General features: G+C 38.6%; 2 protein-coding genes across 7 annotated transcripts in view; one reads left to right on the top strand and one right to left on the bottom strand.

Moving 5' to 3' along the window:
* The window catches only part of MARCHF7 (membrane associated ring-CH-type finger 7), a 49298-nt gene extending 39324 nt beyond the window's left edge, over nucleotides 1-9974 (bottom strand). For 2 of the 6 annotated variants that reach the window (XR_567491.2, XM_008687014.2), the window contains exon 1: nucleotides 9826-9973. The gene's annotated coding sequence lies outside the window, so the exon portion shown is untranslated. Of the gene's footprint in view, nucleotides 1-9825 lie in introns of all 6 variants that reach the window. The other 4 variants (XR_567493.2, XR_567492.2, XR_005838726.1 and 1 more) reach the window with 3 other exon arrangements.
* A 66-nt stretch (nucleotides 9975-10040) lies between these two features.
* The window catches only part of BAZ2B (bromodomain adjacent to zinc finger domain 2B), a 404062-nt gene continuing 399109 nt past the window's right edge, over nucleotides 10041-14993 (top strand). The window contains exons 1-2 of the mRNA XM_040644603.1: nucleotides 10041-10174; nucleotides 11619-11800. The gene's annotated coding sequence lies outside the window, so the exon portion shown is untranslated. The remainder of the gene's footprint in view (nucleotides 10175-11618; nucleotides 11801-14993) is intronic.

Genomic DNA, 14993 nt, shown 5'->3' on the forward strand with positions numbered 1-14993 from the left:
CGGGTCCACCTGAATTATGTGTTCATGTTCCTTATCAACAATCTAACTGAGTAAGCTGAGGCACTGACAGCTCCAAGGAGCTGATTTTCCATTCTCCTGACTTGGTTTGAACGTGGAAAGAAGAAACTGAGTGACAAAAATCTTTTGATCAATATTTGAGACTTTTAGTGAACTTTTCAGCTTTGGAAATGAGGTTGCTTGGGTGAAGATTCTCTGGAGCAGGTATTTAACGGCCAGTTTACCTAACTGGTTGTGATTTTACCCTGTTAAGTATACCCTCCTCACCTTGAGGCATTTTAATAATGACTGACATAAGCAACAGGAATGGAAAATAGATATTCATACCAACTCTACAATTTATGCAGTCTGTTCATCTTGTAAACCAGTGACTTGTTAGCTACTAGGAAAACTGGCTCCCCGCCCCCCCCCAAAGGTAATTTCATTCTGCTGGGCTTCCTAAGAAACTCTCTGAAGAGCACTTTAAAACAAGTTCATGTTTTCCAGTGACCTGCTGAACATTATAAAAGATCTTTAGACAAAAAAACAAAATAACAACAACAAAAAACCTGTTCTACCTATAAACAACCCAATTCAAATCTATTCTGTGGAAATAATCTTGCCTTAAACCTTCTCTCAGTTCAGATAAAAAGCCTTAAGGAATTCTGTATCATCACCTGACATGTAAAATTCTGTAATTCTGTGCCTGATTTTATCTGCAAATTATCCAGATCTCATAATCACATGTTAAATGCAACTGAAAAAGTGTCTCACAACTTATACTGGAATACAAACAAATTAAAATTGAATTTTACAATGTTTTTAGCAAGATTTAACTTGGATACCAGGGCTACTCTAGGTAAACCAACAAAGTTAATCTCTAATAATACCATGCTAGGCTCTATCTAAAGTGAACTCACATTTTCATCTTTTTGTATTTCATTCTACTAATAATGGTGCCATTTCCAATCAAACTTTTTTTTCTAGTACCTTACCAGAAAGGAAGTCTAAAAATTCCTTGGCCCAGCATCCAGAACTCTTACCTATAGTTTCCACCTAATTTCCAATTATCACCAAGAAAACAAAACAAAACAAAACAAAACACAAAACTTTTAAAAGTTATTGAGTACTTTCAATATACCAGGTTGGGTGCTAAATTCTAGAAATATAGTAACAAAACCTATCTCCTGAAACTCATATTTCAGGGATAGAGGGAGTGGAATAAATACATAAATAACTGTGATGCAAGTATAATAGCAGAGATATACAAAATGCTATTGAAGAGAATCTGAAGTTCTTGACAGCAGATTACTCAAAGCAATCCATCCTCAAAACAATGAAAAATGTTATTAGATTAAAATATAAAGAGCATCCTCTTAAAAGCAATGAAGGTTTCACAAGACAGTAAGGAATTACTAGGTCAGTAATGAAGAGAAAATGGGATTCCAAGAGATATAAAAATACAAAAGCCACTTCTGCCCTGGGAGCACCTGTAATTTCCGGGAAGCTTAAATTTTCATTTTACCAGTCCTGCGGAAGAAGTCAAAGCCCAGGACATGCATAAGACATGGTTATGTGGATACTGATTTTACTAGTCTCCCAACTTTTCTCTGCTTGAATACTTTCAAGCCAAATAAAACAAAATTGGGCTTAAATATTCCCTCTCCACTTAATGCACAGAAAAATATAAGAGAACATCACTCCAACTCCTAACATAACAAGAGTGAGCCAGATAATCTATTAAATCACTTTTCTTGAGTCCACCAGAGCTGAGGCTTCAAGGCAACAGGTAAGTTGAACAACAAAGAACGGTAAGCCCCTCCACAAGAAGAAATAAAACAAAGGTGGCCACAAAAAGGCTGGTAAGGAACAACCAAAATTTATCAAATTCTTAAATACTAAAGGTAAATATTTGCTAGTGTGAGACAGTTTAGAAACTCTGGGAGCCTTGGCACAAGGTGAGTCTTTTCCAAAGGCTTCCATTGAGAGCTCATAAGAAAGAATGAGGACAAACAGGAGAGCTGAAAGTCTCATTCTCTGTAGTATGACCATGTAGGGCCTGCCTATGCTTAAGAAAAGAGATCCTGAAGAAGGTCATCCATGCTCCACATCCTCCAGAAGTACAAGGTGGGATTACCTGTAGCTAGGAAAGGGGGTATGAAACCCACTTCCAGCACAGACTCTACACCAATACAAGGCAGAGGTCTGTGGCCACTGCAGAAGGGCTATGAAACCTGCTTGCCCAAGATCTTCCATCAATACAAGGCAGAGATCAATTGCTTTTGGGGTGCAGGGGGGGCAGGGGGATGGTAGGGGTCTGCATGCACTCTGGACTCTAGGAGGCAGGGAAAAGAACAGAAATTTTGAGACAGACCCACCTCTGAGGACCAGGCTCAAAGAGCCTACCTAAGACTAGAGAAAGATATACAGAACTAAGAACACGCCATTTTACATAAGCTTTGCTTCAAATAAGAAACAAAGGCAGCCGACTGCTGAGAGAGTTACAACAGTCTGAGAGAGAGAGAGAGAGAGAGAGACCTCTTTATGGTACAGATGTGCAGGGCCTGCAGGAAGTTGAGGCGAGTGAAAGAATACTAAAAGAAATCCTCCAGTACCCCAGGCCTCACACTAAGCACCATGTAATACTCTGAAGGTAAATAAAGTGATAATAAAGTTCAAGCCTGGCTCAACTACAGACTAAACCAATTCAACCCATCACACTAACAATCCTACGGAAGTGGAGTATGTCCATATCTAGGCTTAAATATTATTTATCTCAGTCTCTACTTTCTTTTTTTTTTTTTATTTACAATGTTTGACATTTAACCAAAAATTACAAGACACACAAAAATATAATGAAAAAAAATAACAACCCTCTGCCAGAAGATAAAAGAGTCAGACTAGACGAATATGGCCCCAATGTTAGCAAAGTGGAAAACTGATGCATTTAACAATAAAGTAAGCAAAAGTGAATAACTAGGGGAAATAGGCTAAAAAAAAATTATCCAGAATGAAGCATGGAAAAACAGATGACAATAAATATAGAAGGGAGGATTTAAGAGACATTGAAAGAGGAGTAAGAAGTCTACTGTACATTTAGCTGGATTTACAGAAGGAAAGGACCAGGGCAGAGAAAAAAAACTGAAGAGATATTGGCTGAAATTTTTTCAAAACTGACAAAAGGATCAGAGTCAGGAAGCCCAACTAGAGTAATCACCAAAGAGAATTAGCAATTACACCAATTTCTAGATTAGATACTCACACCACACTGAAAATTTTATTTAAAAACAACAAAACCTGAAAATGCCATGGGAGCACTGACTGGGAATAGCCAAAAGTTCCAGATGGGAAAGACTTCAGAGGAGGTAACATCTGAGTTGACCTTTGAAGAATAAAAACAGAAAAAGAGGAATAAGGCATAAAAATGCTATAGCATGTTGAAGAACTTGAAAATAGAAAATAATCTGAGGGTCAGAGTGAAATTGAAGGTATGGAAGGGGAGAGAGGAACAGAAAGGTCTCTGAAGGGAACGAATACACAAAATCAGACCCGTTTGTAAAGGCAATCCCATGTCCTTCACTCAGGAGTTTGTACTTTAACAAGAACTCATTTATGGAACATAAGAAATAGGAAGATTGGTAGGAGAAGGAAGGGAAGAATGAAGGGGAGGTAAACAGAAGGGGGAATGAACCATGAGAGACTGTGGACTCTGGGAAACAAACTGAGGGCTTCAGAGGGGAGGGGGGTGGGGGACTGGGATAGGCCGGTGATGGGTATTAAGGAGGGCACGTATTGCATGGTGCACTGGGTAGTTATATGCAAGTAATGAATCATGGAACATTGCATCAAGAAGTGGGGATGTACTGTATGGTGACTAATATAACAAATATTATTAAAAACAAAAAAAACAAGGCAATGCTTCTGAAGTCTTTTACCACTAGTAATTTATATATTATTTTTCCCCCTTAGGACCCCAGGAATATAATTATATTCCTGACAAAGAGAGCTTTCAAAGATGAAACAATTATTTATCTAGTTTTGCCTAACCTTAATAATAGATTCATATACATCTTCCTGCATTTCTTACAATACTCAAAGTTAGTAATTAATTTTACTACTTTTGTGGAATGGGGAACAATATAATGCTACAGGCTATAGGCTCAGAAACTACTACTAAAGATTTTGAAATACCAACTGTTAAAAACAAACAAAAAAATCCCAAGCTGTCCCCAATTAAGGAAAAGTTATTAGGAAGAAACATACTGGCTCTGAGGCAAATTAATGAGGGTCCAAAAGTAAACAGATGGAAAGCAGATTTGGGACTCCCAGGTGGCTCAGTCAGTTAAGTGTCTGCCTTTGGCTCAGGTCAGGATCCCCGGGTCCTGGGATGGAGTCCCACATCGGGCTCCCTGCTCAGTGGAGAGCCTGCTTCTCCCTCTGCCTCTCACCCCTGCTCCTGCTCTCTCTGACAAATAAATAAAATCTTAAAAAAAAATTAAAAAGCAAGCAGATTCAATACACCAAGTAGAAAAGAATTCTATGGGGGTGGGAAGGAATTATTCAGGATACTGAAGAAAACCAAACATTTTTTTTTTCTTTTTTGACAGGGAGTTCGCAGAGCAGAAGACAAAAAAGCATGAGTTTTAAAGAAATGAATAGTCTGAAGTACACAGAAGAGGTCTAGAAGCATGTTGGAAATAGTTTTGAAAACACAGGACAGCAAGCTGAAGTGAGAACAGTTTTTCAATAACTTACACTGATCTATTTACTTCTCCCCACATATGATACCTCCATGCTTTCTGATTTCGCTGTACTTTCTATATGGTCATCCGAAGTGCTCCCTCTCCACTGATTATGCCTAATGAGTAGAATTTGGGGCACTATGAAAAAGTGAACTGAAAAGCTTCAGGCAGTATCAGAAAATTTTACTTAAAAACTGAGCATTCAACTCTTGACTTCAGCTTGGGTCATGACCTCAGGGTGCTGGGATTGAAGCCCACATCAGGCTCTGCACTAAGCACGGAGTCGGCTAGTCCCTCTTCCTCCACTCCCCACCCCCACTCCGCCCCTGCCCTCTCCCCCTCCTTCCCTCTCTAAAATAAATAGATAAAATCTTTTTAAAAAATTGTCCTCAACACACAGTAAAAAGACTTTTTAAAGTCATTCACATTTATTACAGGAGAATAATTACTATCTAAAAAAAATATCTTCCTATATAAGTATATGCACAAATATTGGGAAAAATAAGCATTATTAACATTTTCCTCCAGTTGGGTTTTGTTTTCTGCTTTCAGTTTTCCAAACTTTCTTTAATGTACTTGGTCTTCTTTTTATAATTAAGGGAAACAGCCATTTGCAAATAAAAAGACATTTTTTAAATAACTTCTAATAAAATCTATAAAGAATTTCTAAGAATAATTACCTAAATTGCAGTACTACTGGTCTACCCTCTTCAGTATCTACATACCACAAAAGACGTTATTAAACAATAATACAATATTAAAACATTAAACAATACAATAATTAAACAATATTTACTATTCTAGTAAATATTAAGTAGAAGCTAAGGTTAAAATCACTCACAAAATGTTTCAAATACCCGAATATACCTTAATAAATTTACTATAAAAAATTTCAAACATATGCTAGAGACAGTAATAAACTGCCAGGTACCAATCAACAGTCTCCAACAATTATCAACATCTGACCTACCTTACAGTCTATTTTACCATTCTCTATTTTAAAGCAAATCTCAATCATGGTATCTTTAAGAATCTTTACTTAAACTGTTGTAAGCAACTTGTGGTAAATTATAAAACATGGCTCCAAATCCCTCCCATCCAAGTACACATACCTCTTTATACTGTGATGTTGCTGGAGGTAAACTCTTCTTTTCCCCACCCCTTGAATATGGGCTAGTCTTGTGACATTTACTTTGACTAAGAGAATGCAGTGTTAAGTGACATTACATGATCTGCAAGGCTGTGCAAGTCTTGTAACTTCCACTTTCACTCTCTTGGAATGCTGTCTTGGGACCCCCATGTCATTAGGGCACATGGAGCAAAGCCTAAATGTCAACCAAAACCAACTATCAGACACGTGAGTGATGCCATCTTGGACCTTCCGGTCTGAGAAATCTCACAGGTGAATGCTGGTATAAGAGTGAACCCTGGCAAAACCAATAGAACTGCTCAACAGATACACAGAACCGTAATTTTAACCCACTAGATTTTGAGGTGATTTCCTATGCAGCAATGAAGTTTAATCCACTAGATTTTGAGGTGGTTTCCTATGCAGCAATAAAGTTTCGTAACTCATCCCAATTTTAATTTTGCTACAATTATCATTATGTACCCAGTCTATGAAAAATCTGTTTCTATTTCAGGGTCTAATTTAGAATTTGTCTTAAACACCTAGGGGAGGTGCAGTTAGTGAATTATCAAGAGCACAATATTACTATACAATAAATTCATAGCATAAAGGCCAGAGTTATCACACAAAATACCTATTTCAATAGCCACGAGACTTCTAGAACTGCAAACATAATTCCATTATTTACCTCTGTTTGGTAATGGTAAAGAAACAGGTCTAGGTAATAGGTTAAAGAAATACCTTTATTTGGTACCTTTTCTTTAAAAAAATCTGCTTCTGGGAGAAAAATATATTTTAAATGGCAAATGCTAGTGTTTTACTGATGCTAGTGAACATGGAGGTGTGGAAGCCATGCGTGGTCACAACAGAAAGTATTCTAAAAAACTGCCTCTGGGTTTTTAGATGACATATTTAAGACACAAAGATATACCCATGCCTTAAATAATAATTAGAAAACGGTTTAACAACTTCACGAGAAAATATTACTATTAAGCCTACTCTGTAAGATAATCTGTTCTCCTCTGAAGTATATTTAATCTGTAAATATCAAGTTTCAATCTTCATTTAGAGTGGACACCGTTTTAGGGTTTTTCTTCTGGAAGGTGAGAAACTCATTACACTGGGGTGCAATGATTCTAATAAAAGGTGAGAACCTAGCTTTTAAGGTTCAGAATTTGCCCTCTTCTAAAGCTGATGACAAAACTGGGTGTGGAGTAGTAGGTGATTTCAAAACCAGATGTTCAACTTATGTAGTCTAACTGGTAGAGCCACAGAGAAATATATTTGAGAGCAAGAAAAACCGGTTTTGACCACATGAGTTAAGATCAGAATAGAAAAGTTAAGATCAATGAAAATTAAACCCCAGCCAACTCTCAAGTTAGAATTTTATACCCACCCTTGGGTTCATCTTACTACTTAGTAATTGTATTAAAGATAGACTTTCTATAAAATGATCTATGAGAAGATAAATTATTTCATTACAACAAGTAATTTAAAATCTTCCTCATGTTACATTGTAATCCTAATGTGATCAGTTGTTAATTCTGCTAAATTTAAGAGTTAAAAGGTTTACTAGTTAAGTTTATTTTGTTGGTTAAATATAAGGTTTGATGCAAGCATTTCACTCTGCATTCCACTTACGCATTTCCCACTGTTCTTTATTACTGGCACTTAATGATCTGCAGTAACAGAAGAATGCTGTCAGTAAAGATAATCTAAAAACCATTTTTATTGGGCTCAGGGACACAATAGCTCTCCATTCCCAACAGCATAGAGCACTTTCTAAAACAGTAGGTCTTTCATGTCACCTTCCATTCAATTTGTTACAGCTATGGGAACAAATTGTCCATTCCTAAAACAAAATACGATACCATGACTTTGCAGTTTCCTTATCAAACTGCTAGTCATCTTCACATCTCAGTTCAAGCAATACTTCCTGTAAAAAATTTCCCCAAAGGTTAAACACCCCTCCTTTGTGCTCCCACAGTACTACTACGTTCTTACACTGAGATAATAGCAGTAGTTGTTTATACATTAGTCTCATGACTAAACTGTGAGTTGTGGAAGGCGGATGCAGTGTCAAGCTCATTCTTGTAATGTGAAGCCCTGGTCTACTAGCCAGAATACAACGAGTAACAAATAATCAAAAAATGTTTTACATAATTTGATAATTTTGCACTATTATTTTCCTAAAATATTAAAACATGGGCAACTCTTGAACATACGCCAGATGAAGAGTTGTATGAAATGGATATGGAGCTCATTAAAAACTGGCTGCATGAGAGCCATGGATGATGTCTCAGTTGATTATCTGACATCTTCATGTAGAATGTATGTGCATTCTATATAAGAGAATCTTTGTGCTTTATCTTGGAAAATAAGCTCTCCTGCCACCGCAGCAAAGAGTAATTACCTGTATTTAAGTAGGAATTTTTAATCATTCTTATTCAAGACATCTGACCCTGCATGCAACTCTGGAAAGAAGCCAAGACTACACATATCCACACGCTTACATCTGTGGCATAATTTAGAGCAAAGGGAAAGTTGTAAAAAGTTCTTATCTAAAAACATTTGTATTATGGAACTTATATAAATACGTTATTGGAGGGAAGGGGATATTACAGGCAGAGTAAAATTTTAAAGTTATTCTGACCAGAATATAAACAATTGGATTTTAGGTGTCAATTCCAATTGTTTATATCCATTAAAAATTCACTCCCAGAGCATTACATCCCCTAGGTGTTGACTACTACCTGCTACCTCATCTAATTTAATCCTCACCTCAACTGAAGAGGTTAAATAATTATGGCAAAATTAAGACTCAAACCCAGATCTGACTCTAAATGCCTCATACACCACAACTGTTTCACAAGACGCCGTAGAGCTGTAAATGAAATACTGACCACCCCCCCGTTCCTGAAACAAAATGTTTATCCTCATGAAAAAAATCTAGTTACACCATGTGTTTGCCTTGTTAACGAAAGTATACTGTTTGGTTTTTAAATCAAAAATTCATTTTTAACCTTACCTTACCTTTAGACAGAAAGGAGAGAAGGGAGTACGGGGAGGTTTAAAATAATTTACAAAAAGAACTAAAAGTCCTACAAAATTTTAAAAAAATCCTACTAAATTCAATTTCACTTTGGCATATTTACTCTCAGTAGTGCCAAACGACACTAGTCGTGACGAATCCATTACCAAGATAGATTTTCCCCATTTATTACTATCTACATGTGTACGTAGAAAAAAAAATAATTGTAGTATTTATTTTATGGTGCTTCCTCGTACATGTTCATCTTCACTACGCACTTCCATCAAAATGAGGGATATTCTACAACTGGTGACTTCTGTATTTTCAGTTCTTATGCCAACAGGTTTTATACATATATATATATCAACTATTTCAATTTGAAGAACATACAATTTCCCACGATACGAAACAACTCCCAAAGTATCACGATATTCAAGAAATGGAGCGATCAATGAGCAAATCTTCACCGCAACTAAAGGGCTGGCAAAGTCCCTTCTACTGGAGACCGTGTTGGCGGAGTCCCAACCCTCCCCGCCTTCCACACGGCGCTCACTACTTGACTCGTGACACTCCCGGCCCGCAGGGCTCCGGAGGATCCTCCTTACCCCATCCAAGAGAAGGCCGCCAAAGACCAAAGAAGGACCCAAGCCCCTTGCCCTCGCCGACCCCACGTCCATAAGGAAGACGTACAATCTGCCCCTCTACCCGTCACAAACTCCACCACCAGACGAAAGGCCACCGGCGGAAGGCTGCGCCCGCCGCCCTTCCTAACCGCGGCGCCGGTCACGCTCCTCCGTCCCAACTAAAGACCGGGCAAGCAGCCTCCGCGTCCCCAGGCCTGCACTTCGTTTCCTCCCCTCCCCCACGCGGCCTTGGTTAGAACCAACTCTCCGAGAGGGAGAAGCCCGAGCGCCGCAGCTTATTACCCCTGTTCCCGAGCTGGCACTGAACAGGGTGCGTCCTGCTCGCAGCGACCACACCACCGCCTTCCTCCTCGGAGTTCTAGGCCCCTAACTGAGGCAGAGCAGTCGGCAGAGAAGCACAATGGCGCCCGGCCCTCTCCCGGATCCGGCGCAGAACCAGCCGCCACCGTTAAGAGCCCCTCCCTTCTTCTCCTCCCCCCACTTCACGGACTCCGCCGACTTCTCGCGAGAGGGGCGGTGCTGTGGGGACCCGAGAGCTGCGGGCGGGCTCGACGTACCCTACCGCGGGGTGGTGCTCTGACTGCGGCAACCGTTGAAGGGCTGCCCCCGGGGAGGCAGCGAGGCGCCACCGGTAAGCAGCTGCGGCTGGTCGGCTGGCGGGCTGGCGGCTGGGCCAGCGAAGGGTGCGGACGCCGGGACCGGGGCGCTGGAGGCCTGGCCCTAGTTGGCCGCCCTCGCCTGGCTGGTGAGAGGCTCTGATCCAGCCGTACCGCTCTCCGGCCCCCGAGTCCTCGCCATAGGCTCTTGCCCTCTCCCGCAAACCTGCAGGACCCATTGCTTGACCTACGCCCAGCTATTTTTTTTTCTTTTTTTGGGGGGGGGGGCTCTTGGTAAGTGGCGCAGCGAATGTTTATTGACTTTAATCAAGCACTGCCTCTTCCGACCTCCCCTCCTCCCGCTCCCTGCCCGCCCTGCTTGTGGTCTGCGAGCCCTCCCCTTTCAGTAGGAGCCGGTTTCTCCCGACGTTCCTTCTTGGTGGTCATTCAGGCTTGGTGGTGGTGTACTTTTTCATGTCTTTTAAAATCGTGATACTGATCTATGATAGTGTAGCGACAGATTTTGCAGTGAAAATTCACTTGGAAGAAAATTGGGAGGTAAATGGTCTGGTGAAAATTAGGCGAAACTTTGAAAAACCTGTAGATGTGGTAAACTTAATATGTAAATGATTAGTAAAAAATAAAAGGGAGTAAGTTAGAGAAGAAAGCCACAATTTATGTGGATTTAGAGATTACGTGGATTTAGGTGATATTGTGCATATTTTGAATAATTTATCAAACGTAAAAGTTCTTTACCGGTAAAGATAAGTTGTTGAAACTTGTAGGCTTACTCACGGCACCTGATTTTTAAAGTGACCTATTTTATTAGGTTTTAAGCAGTGCATTGGATTCAAATAATTCCAATTAATGAAGTATGAGGTTTATATGTATTTTTTTTTTTTGTCATTTCACTTGAAGGGTATGCACTATCACTTATCCCATTTCACTCTGCTGGACAAACTGTCTATGCTTCACTATTACAAATAAATTATAAAATATTATACATTTTAAAGATTTAAAGTTTATTATTATTTAAAGTTGGCAGGTAAATGCCAGTCTGTCTTTTTAGGATGTGAGTTAAAGAGCATCTGTTATGGAATAAAGTGAGCACATTACTTTAGAGGAAATTAATTTGCCCTTTTTAGGAAACACATTTTTTTCTCAGCCTGTTTGAATATACCTCTAGCATTGTGACTATGGATATACACACTTGAAGCACCAGATTGCATGAGTACAAATCCTAGCTCTGCCTCTTATCTTACTACCTTTCTTGTCTTGAGCAATTCCTTAACCTTGCTAACCCAGTTTCTGTAAAATAGGGTTAATAACTATACCTGTACCCCACAGGGTTGTTGAAAGGATTAAATGAGATAACGCATCAGTTCCTGGAACACAGTAAGCATTCCATAACTGTTAGGTATTGTATTCCATATCTAAACCACATCTAATACTGTGTTTCTGGGGCTTAATATTTTACAGGTCCCTTAAACATCTCAAGTATTTTCTACGGTGAGAGGAATGACTGCACCATTTTCCTGAGCTATGGCAGTCAGACCTGGTAGCAGTAACTTCTCCACAGAACCCCCAAACCCGGCAAGAATGGTTCAGATTTTGGCAGATTATGGCTTCATCCCCACCCAGAACTGATGTTATCAGCAGAGGTGAGTGTGGCACCAATTTTCTATGCTAAACATACCTTCCAGACTTCCATTTCTTAGTGATGTTAGTAATTGGGTGAAGATCACTGCTAACTATGTTTTTATTCCTTAAGAATGGATAGTTATTGTTTTTTAAAATACCTTCTCTGATTTGAGTTTCCATGTAACTATCATTATCAACAAATAATCATTGAGATTTTCTTATGTTAAAGACAATTTGATAGAAATTGTGGATACAGATGGGTTACAATGGTGACTATATTTTCTGAACTAAAAATAAGTACAAAATGATTGACAGGCAAAATTTTTGAGTTCAGAACTGTTTGACCAATTTAGACTCTGTAATTATCTTTTTTTGCACAAAATTCTCCTAATTAACCTTCCTTTGCTAAACTTTTTGTCCTTATGAACAACTCTGACATACCTTTTTGTGTCTAAATATCTTGGTTCACCACTTGCCCACACCACTCCTATTGGTTTCCATTTCTGAACTTGCCTTCTTCTCTAAATTAGGCTCTTTACTATTATTAATTCCCGCTTCTACTTTATAAATCTGTCATTTGATCATGGTCATAACAGCCCTTTCCTCCTATGGTTAAACATTTCTTCAGCTACCTGATAGCTTAGAGAATTCTCTTTCAGATAATGAATTTAAAAGTTGCAATTTTCCTTACATTTTTGTCATTCTACAACCTAACCTAAGAAGCTTCTCTATGTAAGGGCAATCTTATAGATACTCTTCACTTTGAATAAACCATGTGATCTTGAAAAAATGTGGCCATGTTTGCTTTTTATAAATCAAACCACTTTTAAATGTAGGTTATTTCTTAAGCTTTTGAGTAATGGGAGGTAATACCAGGGATGAGAAAAGAGTGGTTATAGGGAGGTCCCTGAGTTGAAAAGAAGGGATGTCAATTTCTTCTTAAATGGGAATCTTATTAATCCCTGGAGAAGGAAACTTTGTGGCATCAACCAGTTTGGGGATCTACTATTTAAAGTTTTGGGTAATTTTACTTTTTTAAGATTTTATTAATTTATTTGAGAGAGAGTGAGCAAGCACGCTTGGGGGTGGGGAGAGAGAGAATCCCAAGCAGACTCCACGCTGAGCAGAGCCAGACACAAGCCTTGATCTCACAACCTGATCATGACCTGTACTGAAGGCAGATGGCTAACCGACTGAACTACCCAGGCACCCCTAAGACTCTTCCTTCTTACTTAAAGATCCTGTGCTTTAAATCTTTGATGTAAAGAATTCCTTTCATTCAAAAAATGATAAACCCCTTATTTAGTGATTTTGTGAATTTTAATTTTTCCCTTAATTGAAGGGAATTTTAGAAATTTGAGTTTAATCAGAAGGTACCACATTTAATAAACATCCAAGACACTCTGTTGGTTGATTTCTACTGCAATAATTTTCAATCCCCAAAGCTAGTAGATGAAACAATATAAAAACAGGTAAAAAGAATACCATTTTAAAACCCTCACTGAAAAAAGGGGAAAAACAAAAAACAAAAAAAACCCGCCTCTCGGAGAAACCATACCTAAGCTCATGATCAAGAATTCAGTGGGTCTAGGACTCTCATTCTTGCTCATATAGCTACCCCAGAATATATGAGCTGATCAAAAGCAATTCCCAATTTATGAGGCACTTGGAATTCATACATGAAGCGCATTTCACATTGCCTGAAATATGGTTTTTTTTAAAAAAAGCAACTATTCTTATTCTTAATAATATTAGGGGTTGGAAAAATATGGTACACAGACCAAATCTGGTTCACTGCCTATGATTGTAAATAGTTTACTGGAACACAGGCAGGCTATGTTTATGTATTGTCTATGTAATAGTCAGCATTGACCAGAGAAACAGAACAAATAGTACATAATAGTACTACCTATCTATTTATGTGTGTAGAGAATTGGCTAACACAGTTGTAGGGGCTGTTAACATTGAAATTTGTAGGGCAGATGAGAAGGCCAAAAACTGCAACAGGAATGGATAGTATAGTCTTAAGGCAGAATTTCTTCTCCAGAAAAACTGTTTTTGCTCTCAAGGCTGATTAGATGAGGCCCATCATATTATCAAGGATCTTCTCCTTTACTTAAAGTCAACATATTGTAAATGTTGAGCACATTTACAAAATATCTCCACAGCAATGCCTAATTCATGTTTGATTAAATAACTTGATACTCTATATTCACTGTTAACTCAAAAAAATATAACTATCACCGCCTATGACTGCTTTTACCGTACAGTGGCAGAGTTGATTAGTTCTGATAGAGACAAGATGGCCCAGAAAGCCTAGAATATTTACTATTTGTTTTTTTACAGAAAGTTTGCTGACACTTCAAGTAAACTGTGAAACCATATTGGACTGACTCTGTCAAGCTAAATATACACACATCAGAATGATAATATTTGACCTCCATGGCTACTTAGATTTACATTTTATGAGACTATAAGTAGCAGAGCATCCAAATACTGATAACAAATTCCTTGGGCATTCCCTCTGGCAAGTTTGGTCACTATCCCCTCTTATCTTAATTTTTCTTCACGTGTATGATTTTATAACAATGTAGGTATGTGATTATGCATACTAGCTATTTTAGTACAGGCCTTTTCTCTTGCTTTTTTCCCCCATTCCTTCATAATTTGGCTCTCCTGCCTCTAATTACTATTCTACAAATATTCTTACAAAATTGGCGAATATCTTTCTGCACTTTTTTCTGCATGATCACAGTCTTAAAAGAGTAGTTCTAGAGGCAGAGTTGGTTAAGCACGCGACTCTTGATTTCAGCTCAGGTCATGATCTCGGGGTTCTGAGGTTAAGCCCAGTGATGGGCTCCGCACTGGGCATGGAGCCTGCTTAGGATTCTCTCTCTCCCTCCTTCTTTGCGCCTCTCCACCCAGTGCATGTGCATTCTCTCTCTTCCCTAAATAAATAAATAGTTCCAAAACACACACACACACACACACACACACACACACACACACACGTGCGCTCTCTTTCTCCTCCTCTCTCCACATAGAGAACGTCTCATGGTTTTTTTAACAATTTATTTTATAAAATATTATCAAATTGCAATGTGCATATTCATCTTGCTTTTTTCAACCAAAAGTACCTCTTACCTAAATCCCTATTTATATTGAATGTTTATCCTTTGTTTTCTGTTATGATAGCTGTACCACTCTGTCCTG

Source organism: Ursus maritimus, unplaced genomic scaffold (assembly GCF_017311325.1).
Source record: "Ursus maritimus isolate PB19 unplaced genomic scaffold, ASM1731132v1 scaffold_1, whole genome shotgun sequence".
NCBI lineage: Eukaryota > Metazoa > Chordata > Mammalia > Carnivora > Ursidae > Ursus > Ursus maritimus.